Raw genomic sequence first — 14118 nt, forward strand, 5'->3', positions numbered from 1 at the left:
TGATTCACACATTAAGACAATTAGGACACCAGCCAGTTAATTGCTCAAGCTGGCATTTTCATAACTAAGACAAGAAAACCTAATGCTTTGTCTTCCTCAGAAAAAGCCAACTCCATCTGCTCTTTGGTATGGTTCAGATACCAATTCCTACAATATCTAGCTAAAAATGGGTGTAACCATATTTAGATAAAAATATTGAATGAAAGTAAGTTATGTTGCACTAAGTTTTCCACTGCAGAATCCAGGCTGAAATGTAATAGTAAAAATCTAGCATGAGGATAGTGAGTATACTGTACGTATTAAGATTTTACACTACACTCCGAGAGGGAGATGCTGGTCACTGGAGAGTAGCCAGACCACCCTTCCCTAGGACTGGATATCAGAAAGAAGAGGAGTTTCGAGTTGGGGGGGGGGGGTGTTGCTCACAGCCCTGACCTCTAAAGTAATGGGGGGACACTTAGAAATAAAAGGTCAACCAGGTGCCTGGGCAGCTCAATCAGTTAAGCATCCGACTCTTGATTTCGGCTCAGATCATGATCTCACGGTTTGTGAGATCAAGCCCAAATTGGGCTCTGCACTGGCAGTACAGAGCCTGCTTGGGATTCGTTCTCTCCCTCTCTCTCTGCCCCTCCCCTCCTCATTCTCTCTCTCTCTCTCTCTCTCTCTCTCTCTCTCTCTCTCTCAAAATTAAACTTTTTAAAAAAAGAAAGAAAAGGCCAGGTATAAAGACAGATAAAAGGTTTATTTTCTGGCACCAGGACTGGTAGAGGGTACCCCTCCCATACTGCAACCCTATTTTAATAGGGAAAATAACAAAAACTAACCAGCATGTTATGGTTGAGGAGATTCTGGAAAGTTGTTTACTCTCAGCCTGGGCTCTGTGAGTTGGGAGTCAATGGGAAGCAAAAAAAAAAAAAAAAAAAGTAGCCGTCTGAGCACAAAATTACTATCTTAATTTAGAACGCAAAGAGAATATTTACAAGTTTTGTGGCTAACTCTATGAACTATAGTTGGAAGGGTCAGGAAATTTACACCTCCCCATGTGACTCATTCTCTTAACTCCAAGCATGAGCAGTGAAGGAACCAAGAACCCCTGAGGCAGAGATAGTCCTGGAAATGGTAGTACATTGAGCAGGCTTCTTTCCAGGCTTGCCAGCATAAGGGAGACCCCTGAAGCACCTGCACAGCCTACATACTACAGACAGGTGAGCTGAAAAGTTTGAAAAGTGCCTGTGCGAAAGAGATGACAAATACTCCTCTTGTCTCTTGTCTGCCATCACCAAAACCAATAAAAAGGAACACAGGATGGAGATCCCTCAAGAAATTAATAATAGAACCACCCTATGATCGAGTAATCGCACTATTGGGTATTTACTCAAGTAATACAAAAACACCAGTTCAAAAGTATATATGCACCCCTATGTTTATTACAGCATTATTTACAATAGCCAAGATATGGAAGAAGCCCAAGTGTCCATTGATAGATGAATGGATAAAAAAGATGTGATATATATATATATATATATATATATATATATATATATATATACACACACACACTGGAATGTTATTCAGCCATAAAAAAGAATGAAATCTTGCCATTTGCAACAACATGGATGGAGCTATAGAATATTATGCTAAGCAAAATAAGTCAAGTAGAGAAAGACAAATACGATATGATTTCACTCATATGTGGAATTTAAGAAACAAATGAACAAACGGAAAAAAACAGAAACCAAGAAACAGACTCTCAACTGTAGAGAACAAACTGGTAGTTACAGAGGGAGGGTGAGTGGGGGGATGGGTGGAATAGGTGATGGGGATTGAAGAATACACTTATCATGATGAGCACAGAGTAATGTATAGAATTGTTGAATTACTAAATTGTATACCTGAAACTAATATAATGCTGTATGTTAACTATCCTGGAATAAAAAAAAAAATTATGAAGTAAAATAAAAGTCCCTAAAAGAAGCAAACAACAACAATCACTTCTCCCTGTTTATAATCAAACAAAATTTCAGCAACCAATGATATTTTTTTTAAATTGCTACCATATGCCTCCTATATTACTCTAGTAAATGAATTCATTTATCATCAAGAGAATTTATGTGACATTCTCTTGATGATGGAAGAATTCATTTGCTAGAAGAGAATTCTGGAAAAAGTCATGATAAGAAACATGCTGGCATAATTCAGGTTTATCTAAGAGCTTGGCCTTCTGGCCTTAATTTTATCATTCAATAGTGACTGGAAAATACATACAGTGAGCAAAGTATAACATGTCATTTTAAAATTAAAACAGAAAATTCCTTTTATGATTTGAAACTATGTATGTGAGATTGATAGGGTGGGATCATGTGGGATGGAGGAGGGAGTTGGCAGGAAAGGGTGGCCACAGGCAGGGTCCCAATTGATGAGTCAGCATGCTTTGGGATCTAAAAAAGGCCTACCCAAACCTTTCTGATTTTGGACTGAGGAAAATGAGACTACCTGTTGACAAGAAGCAAAGCTGAAATGACAGAAAAAGGATTGGGCCTGAATTAGTTTCTTACTGATGCTGTAACAAATTACCACACATTTAGTGGCATATTATATTACATTATTTTATGGTTCTGGAGGTCAAAAGTCCAAATGGTCACACTGGACTAAAATCCAGGTGGTGGCAGGTCTGTGTCCTAATGGAGGCCATAGCAGAGCATCCATGCTAATGGCTCTCCATCTTCTGGAGGCTTCCTGCATTCCTTGACTCTTCCAGCCAGCAACTGGATCGCCCCTAACTCTGCTGCCATCCTCACATTTCCTTCTCTTGCTGACTCTCCAGCCTCCCTCTTTCGCTTATAAAACCCTTTGTATTGCATCAGTCCTACCTGGATTATCCAGGATAAACTGCCATCTCTAAAATCCTTCACTTAATCACATTTGCAAAGTCCCTTTTGCTATATAAGGTGACATACTGACAGGTTCTGGGGATTGAGATTCAGATATCTTTGGGAGCCATTATTCTTACTGCATAGAGTCATAAATACTGACTTATATTTTTTAAATATTTATTTATTTATTTATTTTGAGAGAGGGAAGGAGAGAGAAAGAATCCTAAGCAGGCTCCATGCTGCCAGCACAGAGCCTGACACAGGGCTCAGTCTCACAAACCGTGAGATCACAACCTGAGCCAATATTGAGAGTCAGACGTTCAACTGGCTAAGCCACCCAAGTGCCCCACTGAGTATTATTTTAAAAAATTAAGTGTTAAAAGAAGATTTATGACCAATTATTCTACTTCATAATTGTTCATCTCTTTCATATACGCCCATGTTTTTATTCCTGTGCCCTAAATATGTTTTACAATAATAGTAGGTAACATGTATCAAGTGTTTTCTAAGTATCGGGCACTGTGCTGAGCAGTTTACTTGCATTTTTGTATTTAAGTCTCTCAACAACCCAGTGAGATGAGTGCCATTATCGTCCCCATTTCATGGATGAGAAAATGGAAGCTTCAAGAGGTTAAGTGATTTGTCTGAGGTTCTACAGCTGAAATTCCGAGCTAGGTGTGTCTGGCCCCTAATCCATGAGAAACAGTTGAGCTAGAATGAGGCTTACAAAAGCAAAGGTGTATTTCTTGTTCATGCTCCATATTTATCACATGTCTGTCTTGGGTCTGCTGCCTCTTCACATCCTCATCATTCTGAGACCCAGGCTGATGATGCAACCACTATTTGGGATATTGCCCTTTTCATATATTGCCCTTTGTTAAAAGAGAGAAAAGAAAGATGGTAGAATTTCACATGAGCTTTGAGAGTGTTATCTTGGAAGTGATATGCATCACTTCTCACATTTCATTGGCCAAAGCAAATCAGTGACTACGCTCAACATTCATGTAGCCAGGAGATCTTAATCCATCACTAAGTACGGCAGCAAATATTTGGAGAACATAATACAATGTATAACAGCTTTAAGTATGGTGCTATACCATTCACTGAGGATCAGAGGGAAAGTAATCATTTGTCCACAGAGCCGAGATGATTTGGGATCTCCTTCGGTGGCACAGCCCTCACCTCTAGGCCACCTGGACTCCTGGGTCTGTGAATAAGAAGTCACCTGTATGGAGTGATATTCTCCAAAACTGAAATGTGCTTAGAGTATCTCACACTCCACCATTGGAGAGAAAGTTGTGTCACCTGAGGATAGCTATATTGTGCTAGGAGTTATGAATTGTTCCTCAAGGGGAATTTCCCTCAACTGGTAAGACTCTGGATTGGTGTAGACTTCCCTCAAAACAGCAGCTAAGAAAGGATGGGGGAATTTCCAAAAGTCCTCTAGTCCAAAAACTTCCTAGGATTCTAATCTAAGTGAAGACTACTCTTCTCTGAATTTTTAGGACCCAAGGGTTGGGAGTGATGATTATATTTTGTGCAGTGGTCCTCAAAGTATGCTTTAAGGAACCCTCAAGTTTCAATAAAGTTATCTCAGAAATGGCTAGACAGAGGGGCACAGACCCATCCTCGCCCCTACCCTTATTCCTGGGGCTTGCCACACAAGCTAGGGCTAGGATAAGCGGGGCTTTCAGTAACAAGACTCAAGGTGGAAAAAGAGAGTGAATAGTTTCTTTTGATACACAGAAACTCTGCCAAGAGAGGCTCCATTTAGTAGTCCGGAAGATCCGTGTGCCAAGCATTTGTTTCACCTGACGTCATAAATGGTTCTGTCCCATGCCTGCTCTACCTGGCCTATTCAGAGAGGATGGAACTGAATGACTAGCCATATCAGCAGGAAACTAAGGATAAGGGGGTAATAGAAAGGAGGAGGGGGTGGAGGAAGTTAGACTGGCCCAGGGAAGGAAAAAGGAAGAGAGAGTGCCAATTGAGGGGCTTGTTCTCTCTGCCATCAAGAAGGGTAGCCATGTGGCCAAGCCCCATGACTCTCAAGGTGAGGATGCTTGAATGTTGGGAAGGCACACTTCTGACACCCCACCTGCCTTTGAATTCTGTGGGATCCAGTGTGCCCTAGAATGGCTGCCAGCAATGCTGTTTAACAAAACATTGTCATTACCACTTCCTTGCACCATAGTATTAAACTCACATAAAAGACTTCCACTTAAGATTTAGGTTGAATTTTTTTTAAGAAAAAGGTTGAAATCTCACCATTTAACCCAATCTTCTAATTTTGTGGGAAAGGGTATAGAATCCCAGATGAAGAGGCTTTCTTAGGGTCATGAAAAGAAGCAGGAGAGGAGCACCCGGGTGGCTCAGTCGGGGCATCCGGCTTCAGCTCAGGTCATGATCTCGCAATTTGTGAGTTTGAGCCCCACATTGGGCTCGCTGCTGTCAGCCTGTCAGCTCAGAGCCCACTTCAGATCCTCTGTTCCCCTTTTTCTGCTCCTCCCCCACTTGCGCTCTCCCATAAATAAATAAATATTTTTTTTAAAAAAAAGGGAGGTGGGGCGGGAGAAAATTTGAACCAGAACCAGGACTCTGGCTCCCAGTCCAGTGTCCCTCCCCAGTGGCCCCCACAATCCCAAGTTCTGGACTGTCTTCCTTGGTGCTCAGAGCCCCATCACTTTGGGATGACAACCCCATTGGGTAACCTTGCTTCCAGGTCAGTTACAGAGGAGAATGAGTTATTTGGGCACTATCCTGCTTTGAAATAAATCAGACCCTCATCTTCCAGTGTTACTAGACTCATCTAAAAGCCACAGCATGGGAGAGTGTGAGCTTCTGGCTTCACCTGGGTTGCCATCACCCCTCACGCCCCTCACTTTGACCTCACCCATACGCCTTTGAAATGCCTCCCTGGTTTGTCAGGATGGTGCAGCCTGCCAGCTAGCTGCCAGTTGAATTTTTTGCAGTTTTCCATGTTGCAGTGACAGGGCTGTGTTGAGGCCCAGATGCTTCAGCATAAATAAATAGCACATCTGGGAGCTGGAAGGAGTTCAACTGAATGTTATAGAAAAATCTGGGGTGGAAGCAGAGCCAAGCGATACACAGCTGGAAACTGTTGAGTTAGGAGTGAGGTGGAGAAGCAGTTGAAGAAGAGAGAAAAAAAGAAATGGAAAGAGAGAGAGAGAAAAGATTAAACCAGGGATTACTGTTGTACCAGAGGCTCTGAATTATGACTGCTGAGAAACAGAGCCATGGTTTATACAACCATTTAACTAAGAGCCTCCTACAAAAATGATAGTTTATAATAATTGACCTCAAAGCAGAGAGGCTGAGCAGGGCTGGGAAGCTTGACTGCTGGATGTCTGGCTGCCTCTGATGTGTCAGTTTGGTCACCTCCTCGCTGTTTGAGTCATGAATGTCCTCGTGGTGAGCAAGGTGAAGAAGTTCAGCCCTGCACTGGTGAGAACTCCAGGCTCCCTGCTTGGGATCACCCGGCATTTGGGAAGCTTAGTGAGTTCCCAGGCTCCTGGGAAGTCTCAGCTGAACACGCCTGTTGCGAACATGCAGAGTATTAAAGGAGAGGCCAGGGTGGAGGAGGAGGAAGAGGACATACAGTGACATCACTCTTTCCTAGCCCAGAAGCCCAGGCAGATGATTCACCAAGATGAATCAGCAGTGGCTACAGAGAGACCTGCTAACACCCACACCCTCAGGCCAGAGACTAAAAGCTACAATGACATCACTGAGCAGAGAAGAAGTTTAAGTAAAGGGGAAATTAGGACAAAAGAGAGAGGAAAAAAATCTGTTCTTCTCCCTCTTAATGGAAATCAAATGCATGGATTAACTTCTTAATGGATGGCTTGGTTTAATCTCCTGGATTAAAAATACCCCAAATTAAGCCATCATTAAGAGATGCCAGAATGCAGGCTTTCTAAGCAAAGAACAGTATCACAGGGCAAAGCTTTTCTCAATCCTTCTCGCCCCTCCCAGCTGGTCCTTGCCTTGTGGCAGGTGATAGAGGTGAATCCTGCTACCTAGAGAGAATCAAAGCTCCTTTCAACCCACTTGGAACTGAACCTTGATGGCTTTAATATACAGCCTTGTTATTTTTAAAGTAAAGCAGATGACTGAACAAAATGGGCCCCATGGCAACTCTTACACTTGGTTTGGTCGAGATTCCAAGTTTTCCGCATCCACAGGGATCTGAAAGGATAAATGACTTTCTCTGAGTCTTAGGGAAAAAATTTAATTGGCAGTAATTGCAGTTCATAGAATCCTTAAAAAGATTGAATCATACACAAGGATTAATAATCTTGGATATTAATTCTTAGTTTGTGTGTTCCCAGCATTCCAGTGGAGGTGGGAGCCATTCAACCTTCACAATTTATAGTGATTCTGAAATCTTTAATACATACTTAGGGAATATGGTTAAAAATAGGTATGATTCAGCGTAGATCTATGCATAATTTTAAAAGCTTTGTCCATTTATTCAAAAAGTATTTATTGAGTAGTTTCTAAGAACCATGCATTATGCCAGAAGCTGAGGATCCGTTGTTGAATGAGACAAAACCCCTGCCCTCAGGGAACTTACAGTCTAGCAGCCAGGACTTCTGCAATCCATTGTGACAAGGAAAACATCACTGTTAATTCCATTTAAAATTAATTTCTTGGAGTACCAATCAGTTCTAGGGTAAGAGGAAAGAAGGGCTGCACTGCACCTAAAACATCCCATGCCTCAAAATAAAAATAGAATTGTATTTAGAAAAATCTTAATTTTCTGGCATTTCAAGAACACAGAAGCTGCGTAAAGGTGAGCCAGAATTCTTTCTGTAGCCTGGTAATTAATTTGCAGCTTAAAATCTCCTATAGGAAGACCCCAAACCAACATGATATTTGGGAGAAGGTGAATTGGGGAGGTTGAATTCAATGGAACGTATGTTTCCTCAAAGCTGCTCGTAATTCAAAATCGATACAATTCAAGTGCAATCCTGACCATGGATGGATAGTTTGGGGGAAGTCGGGGTGTGAGTGCTGTTTACCAGCTGAAAGGGCATTGCCATGGAACAATAGCATCCCTTACAATTTGCCCTACTGTTAGTTTGAAATTATATGATTCTTGGCTCGGTTTTTGGTTTAGCTTGGGGATCCTCCGGATCCTTCACCCTGCTCGCCATAGGAACTTGATCTATATATGCAACATCAACAAGTCTCCTTGCCCTCTGGCTTCCAGCCAGATTCTGCCAATGCACAGCACCTGCAAGAAATCAGGGAGACGGAGGACAGAGGTTAGGGTATCAATTTCTAGGAGTCCTACTCTGCTGGGCCACCACAGACCAGCTGTGTCCCTCTACTAAAGACCCAGGTTCCCATCAGGTGGCCCTCCCCATACAGCTGGCCTGCTGAGGGTTCAATAACTGCTCCCTCCCCTGGTCCCTGTGGGTCTGGAGCCAGTGTTTGTACTACTTCTGGCAGTTTCCCTGCACCCTGCCCACACCTTTGTAAATAGTCCTTTCATCCAATTTAAGTGTGCCATCTATTTCCTGCTGGGAACATGACAAATAAGGGGAATTTATATTATCCTAAATGTCATACCTAAAGGGAGGCTTTATTACTATTTTCATATTACACAATTTCAAATTTGCTTGGCTCAAATTTGCATGAAAAAGTAATAAATTTCAAAAGATCCACAGGCCCATCTGCATCAGTAACAGGGTTGAAAATCAAGGTTTACAGCAACCTGCCTTAGATTTCCCTCTCTAGCTTAAACTATTATCCTTTATGACTTTGGGGACCTTCCTGTTCTGCTTTACTTTTAGCTTAAATAGTAGATTTAAGTTGGGTTGTTTAATAACAATTCCTTCCGCCTCAGCTTCATTACCTCCTTGGCAAAAGGATGAACAGGATTAACGGGCAATGCATTAAGGCAATCATCCCTCTGCCTTTCCAGTCATTGGAATTCCATTCCCAGGCAACAAAAATCTCTGAAATACTCAGAAACGGCATGTGACATCTCTTCTTCTTCCACTGCAGCAATGCACAGGGTTTGATTTTTATTTGGCTTGATTTAATAATTTCAGCCCCTCTTGTTGGGTCACTGATTCAGTAGTAGACAGTTTGGCTCCCACAACAGCTCGGCAAAGCCAAAGCAGACAGTTTGGCTGTAGGGCAAATGGGTGTCTGTCACCAAGAGCCATGCACATCCACTGATTTATGTACACAACCTATCATTTCAGCATGCCCCACCTGCATCTGGAGCTTCCTGTTCATCCTTTCATTCTTACCCATCTCCACTTCATCATCTGCAAGGAAATGCATTCTGGAAGCATAACGAGAGAGGGAAGCCAACAATTTCCCGAGACTCACGTCCAAGGAATATGGATTTAAATGAAAGGGCAGGGATGGACAGTGACCCACCTTTTAACAGGCAAATGATACAGTACCCAGGCTGAGAGTGCTGCCTTTAGAATCAGATCTGGATTTTAATCCTAGTTCTATCTCCTATTACTTGTTATAACATGGATTAGTTGCTTAATCTTTCCAATTTTTACTTTGCTTCTCTATAAATTCAATGTTATGAATATACACCTCAATGGCTATTGTGGAAATTGAATGAAATAATGGAAGTAAAACTCTCAGCCTCAAATTTGCCCTTAGTTTGTTGATTGCATAAATTCTGGCCCTCGCTTTACATTTCAGGGTTGCTAACATTGGAGACACTCCCAAAGGGTGGTAGATTTCACTAATGGATGTATTGAAAGGAATAGAAGCCATTGTTTTATAAGAATAATCCATCTTCCTGAGTTTAGATAAAGAAAACAAATAAAACATCCCCCCTCAAAAAAATGCTCAGTGAAATTATTATCGCCCGAAAAGTTAAGAAGGCAAGTTAGGAGGCCTAAACTTGAAACAGTATATCTAAAAGCAGGTTTGCTCAGAAATTCGAGGAGGAAATGGGTTGGTTGTCAAAATATGCTTCTGTCCTACTATCTAAATAGGAGCAGAGAGAGAATGAAAGACAAATGAAAGCAGATGGGCTGCTTAAGTAGGAGGAAAAGAAAGCTTTCCTTAGGAAAACAATTGGGGCTTTAGAGACAAGGTAGATGGATATAAAGGGAATGAAAAGACACACCCAGATCTAGCTGATCCCAAAGAAAAGATTAGGAGGAAGATCCAGCTATAAAGACCCCTCCTCTCCCCACACTGGTTAAGGAATGTCAAGTTTGAAAGCATTGACAGCCATCCTTTTACAGCTCTAGGAAGAGTCCCTGATAAGAGTAACTGGAGAAACCACAAGCAGGAGACTGGCCAATCTGCCAGGTAGTTACAGAAATTTTGGACAGATTTGAGAGGGGAAGACCCATCCAAAATACTCAATTACTAGGTAAGTTTCTGGGTGGAACCATTATTGTAAGCAAAGATACAGATAATACCTGTGATTGGAAAAGAACATGCCCAAGGAATCCATGGAAAGGCACAATCAAGAGAAGGCCTTTTAAAAATAAGGAAAGCAGGGGTGCCTGGGTGGCTCAGTCGGTTAAGCATCGACTTTGGATTGGGTCATGATCTCACAGTTCATGAGTTTGAGCCCCACATAAGGCTCTGTGCTGACAGCTCAGAGCCTGGAACCTGCTTGCGATTCTGTGTCTCCCTCTCTCTCTGTCCCTCCCCTGTTTGTGTTCTCTCTCTCTCTCTCTCAAAATAATAATAATAAATTTTTAAAAATTTTTTAAAAAATAAGGAAAGCAGGACAAAAAAAAAAGATCAGGTGCAGGCCTCAGGTTATTGGTCTTAATGGAACTACACCTCCTAGGTTGGATTATTTCACTCATGGGAGTGAAGATGGAAATTTTCTTTCTGAATAGTGTGTGCTGGAAAGATCCTGAAATCTTTTATTTCTCAGCTCTCAGCATGTGGAATTTCTGAGACAAAATCTAATGGGGTATAATAGAAAAAGAATCCTAAAAATTTTAAGTTTTAATTTGTTTCCTAGGAGAGAAATACAGCTTGAATTAAGTGGGGTGACTGGGGCTGCCACTGTTGTAAATTTCTAAATTTAACAAGAAAGAACATTTCAACATCCAGTCTCTAATGAAGCAAATGGCATTTAGGTGTGGGTTTCCCTCCCACCCACCCATCCCAATTATGGTAAAGTAGTGCCATACATCCAGAATGTCTTCATGGAAGATGCCTCCAAACTGAGTTTAAGTTCATGGGTTGTAGATCATGGAAAAGTGCCCTGGATAGACTGGATGGCATGCTGGTAAAAGTGACTGAAAGTTTCTCTGTCTACCCTGTTTCTCACAGTCTCTGCTACAATCTCTGTGACATTAAATATAGAGTCATGGAGATATCATCTGGCCAGGGATACCTGTGCTTCAAGATGGTAATTTGAATATGTTCTTCTAGAAGATGGTCATTTTCTCTAGAAGAAATTAGGTGATAATTTTGGTGTTCTAATAATTCCTTGAATTTATTAAATTCAGAGACTTTGAGTTGGATGACTTAATCAAGGACACCAAAGGAACAGCACTTGAAGGAACCGCACCTATAGCAGCCCTGAAAAATCCTTCCAACCCAGCCTGAGCAAATGTACCTGAGCAGTGCAGCTCCAGCCATTGTACTAAAAGGCCCCATCAGACTTACAAAACATATTCTGTCTCGATGCCTTCCTGCTTTCCAACTCCCCTCCCTGTTCCCAGCCACTTTCTTCTGGCACCTGGCTCCCTAAGCCCCCTCCCTAAGACTCCCTAAGGCTCCCCCCTTGTTCTTTCCCTCTCTGTTTCCCTCCCTGTGTGCCAACTGGCCTTCCAGTTCTGGGCTGTCCAACATGGTAGCCACATGTGGCTCTTGGACACTTGAAACGCGGCTTCTCTGAATTGAGATTTGCTGTAAGATTAAAATACGCACTGGATTTTGAAGACTTAGTATGAAACTAAAATGTAAAATACCTCACTAATAATTTTTATTTTGGTTACATGTTTAAATGATAATTTTTAATATATTAAATTAATTTTACCTGTTTCTTTTACCTTTTTCAATGCAGCTACTAGAAATTTCTTAATTACATATGTGGTCACATTATGTTTCTAATACAGGTCTAGTGCCCTGGGTCCCAGGCATCTCACTGCACCTTCTCCTGCTCCTGGTCTGCTAAAACACCCAAATCAACCTAAGTTTCCTTCTTCTGAATAAGTATAAATTTCAGTGTTCTTAGTTGGACAATTATTTTATAAGTGAACCATCCTAGTATGGTGCTAATGGTTGAAAATGCTCAGTTTTGGCTCTCCACATACACTTACTAAACACCTACCATGGATATAGACATATTTAGGCCAAGTGGACATACTTGGAATCAGAAGATAGGTCTGCCATCCAGCAGTGGACAGTCTAGCTGGGTATCACCATCTGATCAGAATAATCTGAATTGTTGCCATATCTTTCCCTAAAGGAATGAATCAAATAGGAACTCTAGGTACAATGGCAGAATAATGGAAACTGTTTGTATTATGGTCATAGAGGAAGTTTCATGGAGCCTTTCAGTTCATACCACATTATGTCCATGTACTTCTTGCCCGCCACATTATCAAGCATTTGAAGAATTGTTTTCTCTTTCCCGACAAGAAATACAGGATATACGTTTCTCTGGTATAGATAGCATTGTGAAGAAAGTTAAATGACTTGAGCCAAGTTAGAAAATTTAAAACAAAATGTCAATATACCTTCTACTTTTTTTCTTTGGTTTAAAGAGAGGAGTCTGGGGTATCTGCCTTGACTGGTCCATCCTTCAACCTCTTCTCTATTTCTGCCCACAGGGGGGAAAAAAAAAAAAAAAAACAGAGAAAAACCAATTAAACAGGAGCCCCATTCAGAGAGGAAATACATCCTAAGATAAAGGTCCTTCCTTCTATTTCCTCCTTTCATTGATGAAGCCAATCATGACAGTTCAAGAAGCCAAGGATAATTTCATTTATAAATTGTACACTTTGGCCACATGGTTTTTAGTACAAATTAGGGATGGGGTTTAGTTTCAATTATCTTTGTTTTGGATTTATTTTAAAAGAAGAATGTTTTCCTTGAAGCATTTCCTATTTGCAGCCTGAACATTTTCTGTTCACTGCTGTGTACAGGGTTGCCTTTTGGATATAAATGTCCATAATAGATCACAGTTTGGGGCTTAAAATGTCCATGTTTATCCAAAAATGTTTATTTCCTTTATCCTTCTACAAACACTATAGTCAATTTCTTTTCCTACCCTTTTTATCTCAAAGAAAACAAGTTTTATCATTTGAAAGTATCTCGTGCCATAAAACCAGATCAATATGAAAAGAAGGGTGTAATCACATAGATCAGTCTCAGACAAGAGATGCAGGATTTGGAGTGGAGAAAAATGAGATCTTCACAACCACAGTAATCAATTGCAAACAAAGAAAGCAAAGCCCAGGCTTCAGCAGAGATCTTACTCATTGGGATCTGGGCACTGGGACTGGGGTCCCTCCATCCACAAACAGAAAAGACTACTTTGTCTGCCTTCAGCCATTCTAGCTAAGTCTGAGACCCAGGTTCTGATTATAATAAATCGTTGATTTATTTTCCATGTCTTGATAGACAACCCTAGCCCTGAGCCACACCCCTCTCCACTTTCTCATGTCTCCTTGTTTTCTTTTTCTTGTAAATGTTTATTTATTTATTGAGAGAGGGAAAGAGAACAAGCAGGGGAGAGGCAAAGAGAAAGGGAGAGAGAGAATCCCAAGCAGGCTCCAAGCCATTAACACGGAGCCCAATGTGGGGCTCGATCTCACAAACCATGAGATCATGATCTGAGCTGAAATCAAGAGTCGGACGTTTAACCAACCAAGCCACCTGGTGCCCCTCGTCTCCTTGTTTTCATGGTCACACTCTTCTCTCAGCCTAACACACTTCTCCCATGACCACCACCTTCCCTCTTTCACTCTATATCCATGCCTACCAACCTACATACCCTCCCATGTCCCTACTCAGCCAGAAGCCACTCTGAGGAGCCTTCCCTGACCAACCTTGCAAACCATCCGTACCCTAGCCCCAGGAAGATGGAAGTTCTCCATTGTGTGCCCTCCTCTTGCTCTTTGTACAGACCCCACTGTAGCACTGCTCACTGGTTTATTTGCCTGTAGGTTTTCCTCCTCCCAGGATGGTAAACCCTTGAGGTGAGAAACTGGATCTTGTTTAACATGGTATCAATGGGGCCTACCTCAGTACCTGG

General features: G+C 41.6%; 1 long non-coding RNA gene across 2 annotated transcripts in view; it reads left to right on the forward strand.

Moving 5' to 3' along the window:
- Positions 1–14118, forward strand: part of LOC132664329 (uncharacterized) — a 38138-nt gene that overhangs the window by 9553 nt on the left and 14467 nt on the right. For both annotated transcript variants that reach the window (XR_013553483.2, XR_009603599.3), the window contains exon 2: positions 10130–10260. This is a non-coding gene — a long non-coding RNA (uncharacterized LOC132664329). The remainder of the gene's footprint in view (positions 1–10129; positions 10261–14118) is intronic.

This window comes from Panthera onca, chromosome F2 (assembly GCF_046562875.1).
Source record: "Panthera onca isolate mPanOnc1 chromosome F2, mPanOnc1 haplotype 2, whole genome shotgun sequence".
In the NCBI taxonomy this organism is placed as follows: domain Eukaryota; kingdom Metazoa; phylum Chordata; class Mammalia; order Carnivora; family Felidae; genus Panthera; species Panthera onca.